The sequence below is a fragment of the Mixophyes fleayi genome, chromosome 4 (genome assembly GCF_038048845.1).
Source record: "Mixophyes fleayi isolate aMixFle1 chromosome 4, aMixFle1.hap1, whole genome shotgun sequence".
NCBI lineage: Eukaryota > Metazoa > Chordata > Amphibia > Anura > Limnodynastidae > Mixophyes > Mixophyes fleayi.
The window spans coordinates 79,640,501-79,654,924 of record NC_134405.1 but is presented as its reverse complement, the minus strand read 5'-3'; the positions used below and the strand labels follow the sequence as shown (position 1 = coordinate 79,654,924).

The window sequence follows — 14,424 nt, the reverse complement described above, 5'->3', positions numbered from 1 at the left end:
TGTCTGTTTCCTTTTAGGCTCTCTGGATGTTGCAGCAGGCTGATTGAAGACATTGAGTAAAGTCTATTCATTTTCCTTACACAAAAGTCAATTCACTGGGCTAATAGCCAGGGTTTCTATGGGGAGTAATAATGGAGGCTCTGGCTTCGTCTGTTTTCAGTACTTTGGATGTTGCTGTAGGTTAACTGAAATCCCTTGTTCAAATCCTCTAGATTTCTTCTTTTTAGCACCTTGTATGATACAGCAGAATGGTTGTAGATATTAAGGATAGTCACTCCACTAGCTTACAACATGAGATGTCTCAGTGGGATAGTCACCAGCTTTTCAACTGAAAACTATAATTGAGACCCTTGTTGAATTTCCAGGGGGTGGCATTGGGCTAATAGTAAGGGACTGAATGGTGGGAGTGGCATGGGAATAATGTGGAGGGGGTGGAAGGGGTATTTGTGTAATGTGGATGAGGGGTTGGCATTGGTCTAATCCACTGTGATAATACTGATATAATGTGGAACAGCTGAGGGGTGAGGTGACATTAGTGTAATATGAAGGGCCTGAGGGGTGGGGATGGCATTAGTGTAATGTGAAGGGGTTGGGGAGTGGCATTGATGTAATTTGGAGGTGGTGGTGGCATTGATGTAATGTGGACGGGTTTGGGTTGATTTGTGGAATGTCATTGATGTAACAAAGGAGTTGAGTTGTTAGGGTAGTATTGCCTTAACATGGAGGGGCTGAGGGTTGGGAGTAATGTGGGGTGTCATTAGTGTCATGTCGAGGGGTGGTGTTGTTATAATGTAGAGACAGTGCAATGGCATTTATGCATTGTGAGGGGATTGGGGATCAATTTGTGTAATGTGGGGGGTCTGAGCGGTAGCGCAGGCATCGGTGTAATTTGGTAGGGGGGTGGTGGTATTGTTGCAGTGTGGAAGGGCTGAAAGGTGGGCTGGAGCCCTAGGGACATTGATATTGGAGACCCTGGGTTAAATCCCATGGCCGTTCCCTTTTTTGTACCTTGAATATTAGAGCATGTTGTTTGATGACATTGAGGAAAGTGTCTCCACTTACTCAAAGTTGGCTCAGTGTGCTCGTAGCTAGGTTTTCTTTGAGAGTGATAATTGAGGAAAATGTGCATTTAGGCATTTCTTGTTTTATGGTTGGGAGGATTCTCTCCGTAAACGACTTGAATTCTCAGGCTGGTCAGAAGTGTCAAAAACCCAACCTCATCTCTATACTTTTAATCACGCTTTCGCACTTTTTCGGGAAAAATATATTTTTAGGAACACTTTCTCCAATGTAATTAAAACATTTAAATACACACAGGTGTCATGTAATAAAGCAGTGCCAGTGTCCCCTCGCTCCCATAATCAATTCACGCTATAAACTAGGGTAAACTTGGCAGCATTTGTAGTGACATTTGTATTGTTGCTTACAGGAACACCCCATTTTACAGGGCTGTTTCGAAAGACCAAGAAGCAAGAAGTGGTTGTGTACCTTGAAATGTGCTTAGTGGACAAATTAGTGTATTTGTGCAAATAAAAAAACAGTGAATTGTAGAATTAGACCTTAATTTAAGGCACTCCAGGGCTCAGTGACTAACATTGCATTAAGGGGCAAATTTTCCATATGAAGATTACTTTTTCACATGGATATAATGGATTTATTGTTGGTAATACATGGTGAGGTCAGCTTGAGCAGGACAAGAATGCTGGGCCACACACATCAGCTGACTCCTGGCTCTGCCCCTCTCACTGGGGCTATTCCTAGAAATATTCAATACTTTAAAATGTCTTGAATTTGACATACAGCTAAAGCTGAAGCTTAAAGATCACATAGGGTCACAAAATATAAACAGACATGAAATAGGCAGATTAGGTCAGAATTGCTTACTCAATCAAAGGGGGAGAAAAGAACAACACACTCTGTGCATTGTGTGTAACTGAAGGCACTCTCTTAGTTCCAGATTCAAGATCCGGAAACCACAAGTAAGGATACATTTCACCTCTGTAACACCATAAAGTGTTTGTGGCATTAGGTGACTTCATCTCTAGAAATGGATTGTTTCTGTACCCTCAAACAGGAAGAGTCAATGTGATTAAATCAGAGCTCAGGCAGATGAGAGGTTTGGGAAAGAATTTGCAGACGGATATTTTATCTGTTTATAGCATACCTTGCGCAATACAAGGGACAGACAGGAATGTTCAGAAAAGAGATGGAACAGGCGTCCTAGGACAGATGTGGATCAGAGGAGCCATCTATAAATCAGACCTAACCATTCCAATAAAGGGACGTGTGATAAACCCTCGGAATGTCACAATGTGCCATGGTTATGACCTAACCACAAATTCATCTTCATCACCAATATTTTTTCCACACGACAGTGGAATATTCTGAGCTTCAGCCCACCAATTACATGAACTGGACCCATTAACCCCTCGCACTCCATGTGCAGCATCCACTGATCAATTCTTAAAATCCTGGATCTTAATGCATATCTATGTGAAAGACAGAAAATAGATAACTCAAAAAGTATACAGACACATGATCATTTATATAGCACCACTAATTCCACAGAGAATATTTGTCATTCACATCAGTCCCTGCCCCATTAGTGCTTACAGTCTAAATTCCCTACCACACACACAGGTTAGGGTCAATTTTTATAGCAGCCAATTAACCTACCAGTATGTTTTTGGAGTGTGGGAGGAAACCCACTTCAACACGGAGAGAACATGCAAACTCCACTCAGACAAGTCCATGGTCGGGAACCAAACTCAGGATCCCAGTGCTGTGAAGCATAACTGCTAACCACTAAGCCACTATGCTTAGTGACATAGATAAAGTGTGTAATTTCGTTCCATACTGAATATAGTCAAAATACTTTTAACAGCAAATTAGGGGCTGCTTAGGACTGTTAATATGCATTGTATACTTTCTTACACAGTAGGAGAGAGGCATATGGAGAAAATAGAGCATTCTAGTGATAGTCTCACACACTGCTAAATTCTTCCTGCTACCAATGAATATACAAGTAGTACTGAGAGTCTGTATTAACCTCATCAGAGATGATTTGCTACTTTTGTTACTATATACAAAAATAATAAAAATGGTGAATGAAAGGGTCCAGTCAGTGTTTTATTTCAATCAACTTTATTTTAAAATATGTGGGGGGAAAAATCTGCTGTATATAATTATTCTGATAATGTGTCAGTCCGGCTCAAGCACTGTTCAGCCCTGCTAGAAGGTATTGACTGGTAGGTGCGGAAAAATGTAATTCCACAGTAGCTGAGTCCCCTGCTGCTCAAAGTTGAATGCAAAACTTTTAATTTTGTGTCCAACTTTCCTACTCATCAAATCCCGCACTTGTCACACCAGGTCCAATGAGAAGACACTTCAGGGTAGTTTTATCAAACCTTCTATAAAGGTAAAGCAGAGGTGTTGCCTATAGCAACCAATCAAATTCCAACTATCATTTTCTAGATTGCACAAGATAAATGATAGCTAGAATATGATTGGTTGTTATTGCAATATCTTCATTTTGCATTTTTATAAGGTTTGATAAATAAATCTACCACTTCTACTTCGACCCTCTCCAATCAGGCTTCCGCCCCCTCCACTCCACTAAAACTGCCCTGGCGAAAGTTACCAACGACCTCTTATTAGCCAAATCCAAGGGTCACTTCTCCCTACTCATCCTCCTCAACCTCTCTGCGGCCTTCGACACCGTTGACCACCCCCTCCTGCTACAAACTCTTCTCTCTCTCGGCCTATCTGGGTCCGTCCTCGCCTGGTTCACCTCATACCTTGCGAACCGCTCCTTCTCTGTATCCACGTCTGGCTCTTCCTCCACCCCCTCCCCTCTCCCTGTTGGAGTCCCTCAGGGCTCTGTTCTCGGCCCTCTTCTATTTTCGCTCTATACCTCCTCCCTGATGCTCTCATCTCCTCCTTCGGTCTTCAGTATCACCTTTACGCTGACGACATCCAATTCTACATCTCCTCGCCCGATCTCTCCCCCTCCCTTCTCTCTCGTGTATCCGACTGCCTCTCGGCCATCTCCTCCTGGATGTCCTCGCGCTTTCTCAAAATTAACATCTCTAAAAATGAAATAATTGTCTTTCCTCCCCCCAGGCTCCCCTTCCACCATGACCTCTCTATCACTGTCAACAACACCTCCATTTCCTCTGTCACCCAACTTCGCTGCCTGGGCGTTACCTTCGACTCCTCTCTCTCCTTTACCCCCCACATTCAATCCCTTGCCCAAGCCTGTCGCTTTCAACTTCGCAACATTGCCCGCATCCGAACTTTCCTCTCTCAGGATGCAACCAAAACCATCATTCACGCTCTCATTATCTCACGCCTCGACTACTGCAACCTCCTTCTCACCGGCCTCCTCCTCTCCCACCTCGCCCCCCTCCGCTCTATTCTGAAAGCGGCTGCCAGACTCATCTTCCTCTCTCGCCGCTCCTCCTCTGCTTCCCCTCTCTGCCTTGCCCTACACTGGCTCCCCATCCCCTATAGAATCATCTTCAAACTCCTGACCACCACATACAAGGCACTCTCCCAGTCTACTGCCCCCTACATCTCCAACCTCCTCTCCATTCACACTCCAGCCCGCTTCCTGCGCTCGGCCAATGACTGTCGTCTCTCCTCCACTCTAATCACCTCTTCCCATTCCAGAATCCAAGACTTCTCCCAAGCAGCCCCCCTTCACTGGAATGACCTCCCTCATTCCGTCCGTCTCTCTCCCACTCTAAGCTCCTTCAAACGGGCACTAAAAACCCACCTGTTCCTCAAAGCCTACCATCCTTCCTCCTTACCCGCTCTCCCCTCCCTCCTCCCATCCCCTCTTCTCTCCTTTACATCATCTGGCCCCCTTTGTACCTGAGTCTTGTTCACCCTCCCTTAAGATGTAAGCTCATTCGAGCAGGGCTCTCTTCCCTCCTGTGTCCTTACCTACTCTTCTGCTCCGTCTTTTCTGCTTTAGCCTGCTTGGAGCTTCCGAAGTTTTGGTATTTTTGTTTACTGCTCAGTAATATTTTACCCTGTACTGTCTATTGTTTGTGCATTGTACGGTGCTGCGGAACTCTTCTGGCGCCTAACAAATAAAGGATAATAATAATAATAATAATAATAATTCTACTGAATTGGGGGATAATTTGGACAAAGTTGGTAAAATCTGTACTTTTGCATGTTATTAGTTTTTTATCTTTCATACTATCACTTATGGGTGTGATTCATTAAGTCTTCTTGTGTGCCATATTTTGCGTGAAACTGCTCTGCGTATGCTCAGAAATGGACATTACGCTAGTGAACGCAAGCGCATGCAATTCAAGTTTGAACACAAATGACACTTCTGACAGCCTACAACCTGAAGGGCGGAATGGGGGAGGGATGGGGCGTATGCACATAGGCAGAGTACAGCAAAGGCGTGCCAAGGTCGATAGCATACACATTTGTCCGTATGCCAGAACTTGTGTTTGCAATTAAAAGCAACTGTAATAATGCATTTTATGCACAGTAGGTATGAAGAACATCCTGATGTATGTATTTCATGTTAAGAAAAAATAAATAAATTGTTTTTTTAAATGTATTTTTATTAATTATTATAGTAATAACAGGTGTAACTGTATTCTCTTCACTCACCCCCACCTCTCCCATCACATAGCAGATATGTGATTGGACATTTCCTCTTTGTCACTAGAGCAGCTTTGGCTCCACATTCTAGATACCGTCATCCTCAGCCTTAGTTAAAATCCAGAAGATCAACAAGATGGAATCTATTGGTCTTAAATATGCCATAGCATCATCTTCTCCACTGGTATACTCATCATCGTCACTTATTTGTAAGGCGCCAGCTTTGCTGCAGCACCGGACAGTCAACATACAAATCACATAAATATAAATTAAACATAACAAATCATAAAAGTATAATTATAAGTACCAAGTACATAGGTAAACATTCAAGTACAAATTAAACATAAAAAGCATGAGAAGACATGAGACAGACATGATGGTAGAGAGGGCCTTGGTCATGAGAGTTTATAATCAATAAGAGTAGCACAGTGGCTCAGTGGTTAGAACTTCTGCCTCACAGCATTAAGGTCATGAGTTCCATTCCTGACCACAGCCTTATCTGTGTGGAGTTTGTATGTTCTCCAGGTGCTCTGGTTTCCTCCTACACTCCAAAAACATACTAGTAGGTAAATTGGTCCTAGTCTCTCTCTCTCTCTCTCTCTCTCTCTCTCTCTCTCTCTCTCTCTCTCTCTCTGTATTTTAGGGAGTTTAGACTGTAAGCTCCAATGGGGCAGGGACTGATGTATGTGGCTTCTCTACAATCATGATTATTTGGTCCAGTGCTGCAGAAATAGTGGCGCTACATAAGTAGCCGGAGAAATGTTAATAAATATTTGTGAAAAAAAATATTTATTTTTTAGTTTAAGACATGAGGCTCAATTTTTACCCTTCAAACTTCCCCAACAAAGACAACAGCAAAGAAAAGATGGGAAAATGGAATATGAGAAAAAACAGCAAAGGACGGATTCATTGAAAGACTGGAGAAGAAGACTGAAATAGGAAGGTGATGAGTGAATATGGAAGTGGTTGCTGCAGTTTCTTTACAGAATCAGTCAGAGGCATTGCTCAGAGCAGATAGAACAGTGTTTCTGCTGTTTGAGACATCACTTAATGTTTATTCATCAGTCTTCCCATACTCCTCGGTGAACTTAAGGCTCCAGAGTGCAGCCATGAACTTGAAGGTCCATATCTGATTATACTGGAAGATGTGTGTAGCATATTGTAAGGAGGCCAGGGGAACTGTCCGCTGGGAAAGGAAAGGAAGGAAAAGAGGAGATGGGTGGAGAGTTTTAAGCACAAAACAGTTCATGAAATAATGAGACTTTAGTGAATTAGCCAATATTTGATAATGTATCAAGAAGAATTTACTGTCGCATTCAAGAAGTCCAGCACAGTATAACTAATCTTCATGAGACCATTTCCACTTCTCTGGGCTGTTATCTCTTAAACATACCAGACCCATATTTCAGATGTATTATTTTATAAGAATGTCGCCTCTGCATCTAGCAGTGTCCTTACACATCCACTCTCATCATCATCATCAACATTTATTTATATAGCGCCAGCAAATTCCGTAGCGCTTTACAATTGGGAACAAACACAGATAAGACAATACTGGGTAATACATACAGACAGAGAGGTAAGAGAACCCTGCTCGCAAGCTTACAATCTATAGGACAATGGGAGTTAGAAACCCAAGGACATGTGCTACATCATATTGCACAATGGACCAGCTAGAACGCAAAGGTAAAAGTATTGAGTGGGCTGTGTGTGTTGCAATGTTGGTCAGAGGGTTGTTGTCTTGCGTTAGCAGTGTAGAGGGTGGTAGTAGGGTAATCTAGGGAAATTAAGATGGTGGTTGTGGAATATCATAACCTTGTCTGAAGAGGTGGGTTTTCAGTGAACGCTTGAAGGTTTGAAGACTAGAGGAAAGTCTTATTGTGCGTGGGAGGGAATTCCACAAATTGGGTGCAGCCCGGAAAAAATCCTGTAACCGAGAATGGGAGGATGTGATGAGAGTGGAGGAGAGACGTAGATCTTGTGCAGAACGGAGGTGTCGAGTAGGGAGATATTTTGAGATAAGCGAGGAGATGTATGTCGGTGCAATTTTGTTGATGGCCTTGTATGTTTTAGTAGAAGAATTTTATATTGGATTCGTTGATATACAGGCAGCCAATGTAGAGACTGACAGAGTGGCTCAGCAGAGGAATAATGGTTAGAAATTAAAATCAATCTAGCTGCTGCGTGCAAAATAGATTGTAGGGGTTCAAGTCTGACTTTGGGAAGACCAGTAAGGAGGGAATTGCAATAGTCGATGCGGGAGATGATGAGTGCATGAATTAATGTTTTTGCGGTGTCTTGTGTCAGATATGTGCGTATTCTGGAAATGTTCTTTAGGTGTATGTAACATGATTTAGATATAGAGTTGATGTGGGGAATAAATGACAGTTGTGAATCAAGGATTACACCTAGGCAACGAGCTTGCGGGGTGGGATTTATGGTCATGTTATCAACAGAAATAGAAATGTCAGGCAGGAAGCTTCTGTTCTTGGGTGGGAATATTATTAATTCAGTTTTTGAAAGATTGAGTTTGAGTTGGCGAGAAGACATCCAAGATGAAATGGCAGAAAGACAGTCAGTAACGCGAGACAACACAGATGGTGAAAGATCAGGAGAGGATAGATAAATTTGTGTATCATCCGCATAGAGATGATACTGAAATCCAAAGGAGCTTGTTAGTTTTCCAAGAGAAGTGGTGTAGATAGAGAATAGCAGAGGACCTAGGACTGAGCCTTGTGGTACTCCAACTGATAAAGGAAGCGGAGCAGAGGTGGATCCAGAGAAATTAACACTGAAAGAGCGATTAGATAGGTAGAATGAGAACCAGGATAGGACAGTGCCTTCAAGACCTAGGGATTGTAGCGTCTGTATGAGGAGAGAGTGGTCAACAGTGTCAAATGCAGCAGAGAGATCCAGGAGAATTAGAAGAGAGTAATGGTTGTTATTTTTTGCTGTGATCAAATCATTGACAACCTTGGTCAGCGCAGTCTCTGTGGAGTGTTGAGAGCGAAAGCCTCACTGAAGAGGATCCAATAGGTTGTTTGCTGTAAGAAAGTGTGTGAGGCGAGTGTAGGCAATTCTCTCGAGAAGCTTGGAGGGGCATGGGAGTTGGGAGATGGGGCGGTAATTTACGAGAGAGTTAGGGTCAGAATTCTGTTTTTTTAAAATGGGAGTAATCACTGCATGCTTGAATAGTGATGGAAAAATACCAGTAGAAAGAGATAGATTACAGATTTTAGTTAAAGGGGGAATGAGCACAGGAGACAGGGACATACCAATTTGTGAGGGAATGGGATCAAGATGACAGGAGGTAGAGTAGGAAGATGAGAAGAGAGTAGAAACTTCCTCTTCATTTGTGGGATCAAATGAAGAGAGAGTGTCAAAGGGTGCTACAAAGGAATTGAGCCAATTGCTTGTCAAGGGAGATGATACCATTTCAAGCCTGATCTTATCAATTTTGTCCTTGAAATAGGAAGCAAAATCCTGGGCACTGATGTTAGTTGGAGGATTTGGGGCAGGAGGATTCAGAAGAGAGTTAATTGTGTTAAAGAGGCGTTTGGGGTTAGAAGCCTGAGCATAGATGAGAGATTGGAAGTATGTTTGTTTTGCAGTGTCCAGAGCATTTCTATAGGAGTGGTAGATATCAGTATATGTGATAAAAACATTAGAGGCACAAGATTTACGCCAGTGACGTTCTGCTTTACGAGAACGTTTTTGTAGAGTTTGTGTTACTGTTGTGTGCCACGGTTGGCAACGAATTCTACGCGAAGTATGTAGTGTCACTGGAGCCACTTGATCCAGGGCAGTTGCTAGGGTTTGATGGAAATGGGGTACTGCCCGATCAGGGGAGGAACTACATCCAAACTACCTGGTTCAGATGCAGACAAAACCAGAACCAAGGCGTCTTGTGTTGGGAAATGCATCGTATCTCTGAAATTATACGATTTTAGTGTCCAATTCAGATGACATTGAAGGGTAACAAATAACAAGGCAAAATTGTGATCACTAAAGAACAATAGTAAATAGTGTCTCTGTAGACCAAATAATCATGATTGACAGCTGCCAGTAAATTTTCTGACAGTCAGTTAAAAAATAGTCAAATGTGAATAAGAAAAGTAAATCTGTAAAAAGCAACAAACATAGACAGTATAAAATATTACAGTGTTCCCTACACCATTTTTTTTAGGTTTGAATAAGTTGATGCGTCCTCTAAATTTTGTCCCGCAACCTGTTGTGGAGTCTAGATTGGCTGTCTTGGGTGTACAACGGGTATGAGTGTGCTGTACCTATCTTGTGCGTTACAATACACTAACTCTCAGATAACATCTAACCTCTAGATGCCGCCACCCCTGGGTGGGATACGTTTCTCCAGTGCCAATAATTTCGACACTAGTTATACCGACCTAAAAATGCAGATTACTATAAGGGCAACAAGGAACAAATACAGACTTACCATATAAGAGACAGACAACATTCCCGACACGCCTGATACACGGATGATATAAATTGTGACTGTAGAAAATACAGACAGTGGTATTCTCATCACTTAAAAGGGCCACAGTCAGATTGCCAGTTTTAAGGCGGCAATGCCAAGACCCGCCGCCTGTATAATGTAATCCAGGCGGCGGGTCCGGCTATTCTGCAGGATATTCTTAATAGCCTGTCTACAGCTTGAACCCACTGTGATAAGGTCATTATGTAAATAAATTATGATTTCTTTCTGCAAATGCCACAAATATCCTTAAGATTTCCTGTTCTTGAATAATCCCCAATAAAACCCACCATTATAGGCTCAAAAATATATTATAAGCAGCGGTCTGTTAATCATCCGTCATGAAGTTTAATCCAAAATGCATTAATGTCACTCAGTGGTGCAGGCTAGAAACGGACATAGAAGAGGTTCATATTTAGGTATATTACATGTAATACCAAGACAACGGTTCTTTGGGCAACTTGCACAGTACTTTAAAAGCTATATGTCTGTGACACTTTTTACCAGCAGCTGTGATTGTACCTTTAGGGGCACTTGGGAACATTGTCCGTGCCTGTCTGTAACATTCTTGTCACAGGGGATTGTCAGGGTGGGTTGGCAGGACTGGCAATCCAGCAACAGTTTTTATAAATGCCCAAAGGGCCACAGAAAGTCTCCTTTTATGAAGAGGCTCGGTTACATTTCACATCAGAAAATCACTTCTGATACTTGTATGATGTTCTGTAAAATTTCAAACAACATAAAAAGTAGAGGGAAGGACAACTGTAATGGTATTGTCAGGCCCTAGAACTAGGGACCCAATCTCAAGTACCAGGAGCGGTCTCTAGGGCTATTTTTTTAACAAAAAATTAAATTAATTTATAGCAAGTTTTTATATACTTAAAGGTTGTACTTTATACTTTGTAAAGTATATTATCCATGCCCGCATACTTACATTACCCCTTAACAGCACCGATAACAGCGTCGCGGTTGGCAGTGACGTCATCAAGTCGCGCCGGCTTCTCCATTCATCGCGATTGCTTCCAGTCGCTTGGCACATCAGTCGTCCTGGAGCCTCGTCGGTAAGGAGCCCTTCGGTGTGAAGACGTCGGGGTAAGCGTTGTCGGAATAATCAGCATCATTATTATGTACCCCACCCGGACAGCTGGGATGCCCTAGAAAAGTTTTTTAAGTTTTTAATATGGGCTCTTTTTTAAAATAATCTGTGCGGCGCCAACTACTTCTTCATTAGTGCCAGGGGCCTGCTCCGACAGTCAGGTTAGGGAAGCTGCCAGGCAGCTAACAGCAAATGTGATGCCGTTAGCTGCCTGCTGTCACTGTAGGTGCGGGCGTGGTGCACAGTAATCTCCTTAGTGAGAAGATCTCATGAGAGTGAGACTTTGAGTCATAGTAACACTCTCACAAGATCTCCTTACTAAGGAGATTACTGTGCACCACCCCCGCACCTACAGTGACTGAAGAACGCCTGCTGCAGTGAAGCGAGGACAGTGAAGAGGACCAGTAAGGGCGGGGGGGGGGGGGGGGGGTAAAGGATGAGCGGGGAGCAGAGCGAATACATTATGACTAGGGGGGAGATCATCATGACCTGGGGACATAAAAAATAAGGGCCTCACAGTATCCCTAGCCCAGGCCTACGGAACATCAACAAACAGTAGTGGGGATTGGAGACACAGGCAGAAGGTCAGGGCAGGCTGAGAAGATACATTTGTGATGAAAAGCCAAAGGCTGAAAAATGAATAATTAAATAAATCATACAGTTTGGACCGTCCGTCCTATATATAAAAAGTCACGCAGAGACAGTTTTGGCGTCACAAACAAAAAATATAATGGCTTTTCATAGCTGTTTTCTTAAAATGACCTATGTTCTGACGACAAATGGTTAATCTAACAATGAATCACATCAGAGCAGGAAGAAGGGCTGCCGTGAAAGCTTCATCTACTTTGATATTTTAATTCTTCAGAAAAGCGGATGAGTAAAAAACAGCATTTCTAAGTTCTGTCTATGACATGCAAGCTATGGTGTTACATGTTGTTAACATGTGTTTCTACAGGCAAATTTAATGGAAAAGTGGTAAAAAAAAAACATAAGTATTTTATAGATATACTGTATATTATTGTGCCCAAAAACAAAGACAAGACACATATTCGATATACATGTAAACATTAGAAGCTGCAGAATTACATTTCATCAGTTCTTAATCTGCAAAAGATTAATTATTTTAGCAGATTACATTCAACTCAAAGCTAAGTAATGCCCTGCCATAGAACGGATATGTAGTGTTTCTGCAAACAGCAGAGGGAAATCTCTGCTGTGTTCTATAAGACATTTATGTTATTGTTTTAAGTGGTAGTTAAGTTAGGTTATGACTTTATAATAAAAATAAATTATACTGGAAGGAGTAACAACAGACACAATTGTATAATTAAAAGAGGCAACAATTTTACTTACCTTCGAACAGACGTTAACATGTAAGTAAGAGGTCTAAATACAGTTCAAGGAATACCCGTACGAAATCCATTCAGTTTGCACCCAATCCTCAGATCACCCGCAAGGTCCACTCTAGGGATTTCACAGGAATCCCTGTCTATGCTTATAGAGATGGAAATCATAAAGTTGATGACTGTATTACTCTAATTAAGAGTAAAATACCACTATATCATATGGTAGATTGCAGCAGCACCATATCTAAGCTTACATTATAGGAGTTACAAAAATAAAATTTAATATTTGCCTTCGTTCAAAGTGAAGAATACACAAAACCAAACTCAAAAGACAGGTGTATTACTTGTGTCCTGCCTTAGTATGCAGCACAGAAGAACACCATGCAGAGAGGAAAAGGAGGAGAAGACGACAGAAGAAAGAAGGTCATAGAAAGGTAAGTATAGAACGGAGATGGACAGAATGATTAATGAGGGCACAGAGAGAAAGAGAGAGAGAGAGAGAACGAGGAAGGGAGGGAGAGAGAGAGATATGAAGGGTGGGGAAACAGAAAGAGATTTATGGAGGGGGGCACAGAGAGAGATAGATATGGAGGGGGGAGCACAGAGAAAGCTAGAGAGATATGGAGGGGGGCACAGAGAGAGAGAGAGAGAGAGAGAGGGATATTGAGGGGGACAGAGAGAGAGAGAGATATGGAGGGGGCACAGAGAGAGAGAGAAAGAGAGAGAGAGAAAGAGAGAGAGAGGGGGGCACAGACAGAGAGAGATATGGAGGGGGCACAGAGAGAGAGAGATATGGAGGGGGGCACAGAGAGAAAGAGAGAGAGAGATTTATGGAGGGGGCCACAGACAGAGAGAGATATGGAAGAGGGGGCAGAGAGAGAGAAAGAGAGAGATGGAGGGGACAGAGAGAGAGCGAAATGGAGGAGGGGGCACAGAGAGCGAGAGAGCGAGAGAGAGAGAGAGATATGGAGGAGGGTAAACAGAGAGAGATATGGAGGGAGCACAGTGTGACGAATGAGGGCACAGTGCGATTTTAGAGGGGCAAAAGTGTGAGTTACCTAGTAAAAGGGACTAATGGAACAGGGATAGATAGGATAAAGGAGTAAGTGTGAGCGGGTCAAACAGAATGTGAGGCACAGGGGAAAGCAGGTAGGGAGGGAGGGAGGTTGAGAGGGAGATACCTGCAATGAAGATAGGGGCACACAGGAACAGTGAAAAGAAGCAGATAAGGGAAAGATAAACGGCAACTTAGAAGTTATAAGTAGGGATGTGCACCGGCGGCTTTTGGTGTCTCGTGTTTTGTGTTTTGGATTCGGATTTTCTTGATGTTTTGGGTTCGGATTTGTTTCGCAAAACACCTGCCGAAAGGTTTTGGTTCGGATTTAAGGTTTTGGATTCAGATTTTTTTTGAAAAAAGCATAAAAAGCTCAAAAATCAAGTTTTTGGGCTTATTTTCACTCCTACGCTATTATTAACCTCAATAACATTCAATAACAATCATTTCCACTAATTTACAGTGTATTCTGAACACCTCACAATATTGTTATTAGTCCAAAACGTTGCAACGAGGTATCTTTCTGGACTGCGTAGTGGAGTGGTCCCCACAATATAATAAGAAAACCATCAACTGGTGTTAATCGCACCAAAAAATGTACCTGGACTGCGTAGAGGAGTGGTCACCACAATATAATTTAAAAACCCTGAACTTGTATGAATTGCACCAAAAAATGTACCTGGACTGCGTAGAGGAGTGGTCACCACAATATAATTTAAAAACCCTGAACTGGTATGAATCGCACCAAATAATGTACCTGGACTGCGTAGTGGAGTGGTCCCCACAATATAATAAGAAAATCATCAAC

The 14,424-nt window shown here is 42.4% G+C and overlaps 1 long non-coding RNA gene across 1 annotated transcript; it reads right to left on the bottom strand.

The window, feature by feature from the left end:
- Positions 1-1,384: 1,384 nt before the first annotated feature.
- Positions 1,385-12,983, bottom strand: LOC142149897 (uncharacterized). The gene is made up of 3 exons (XR_012690910.1): positions 12,570-12,983; positions 11,051-11,274; positions 1,385-2,489 (listed from the first exon to the last, which is right to left on the bottom strand). It is a non-coding gene; the product is annotated as an uncharacterized LOC142149897 (long non-coding RNA).
- Positions 12,984-14,424: the final 1,441 nt, after the last annotated feature.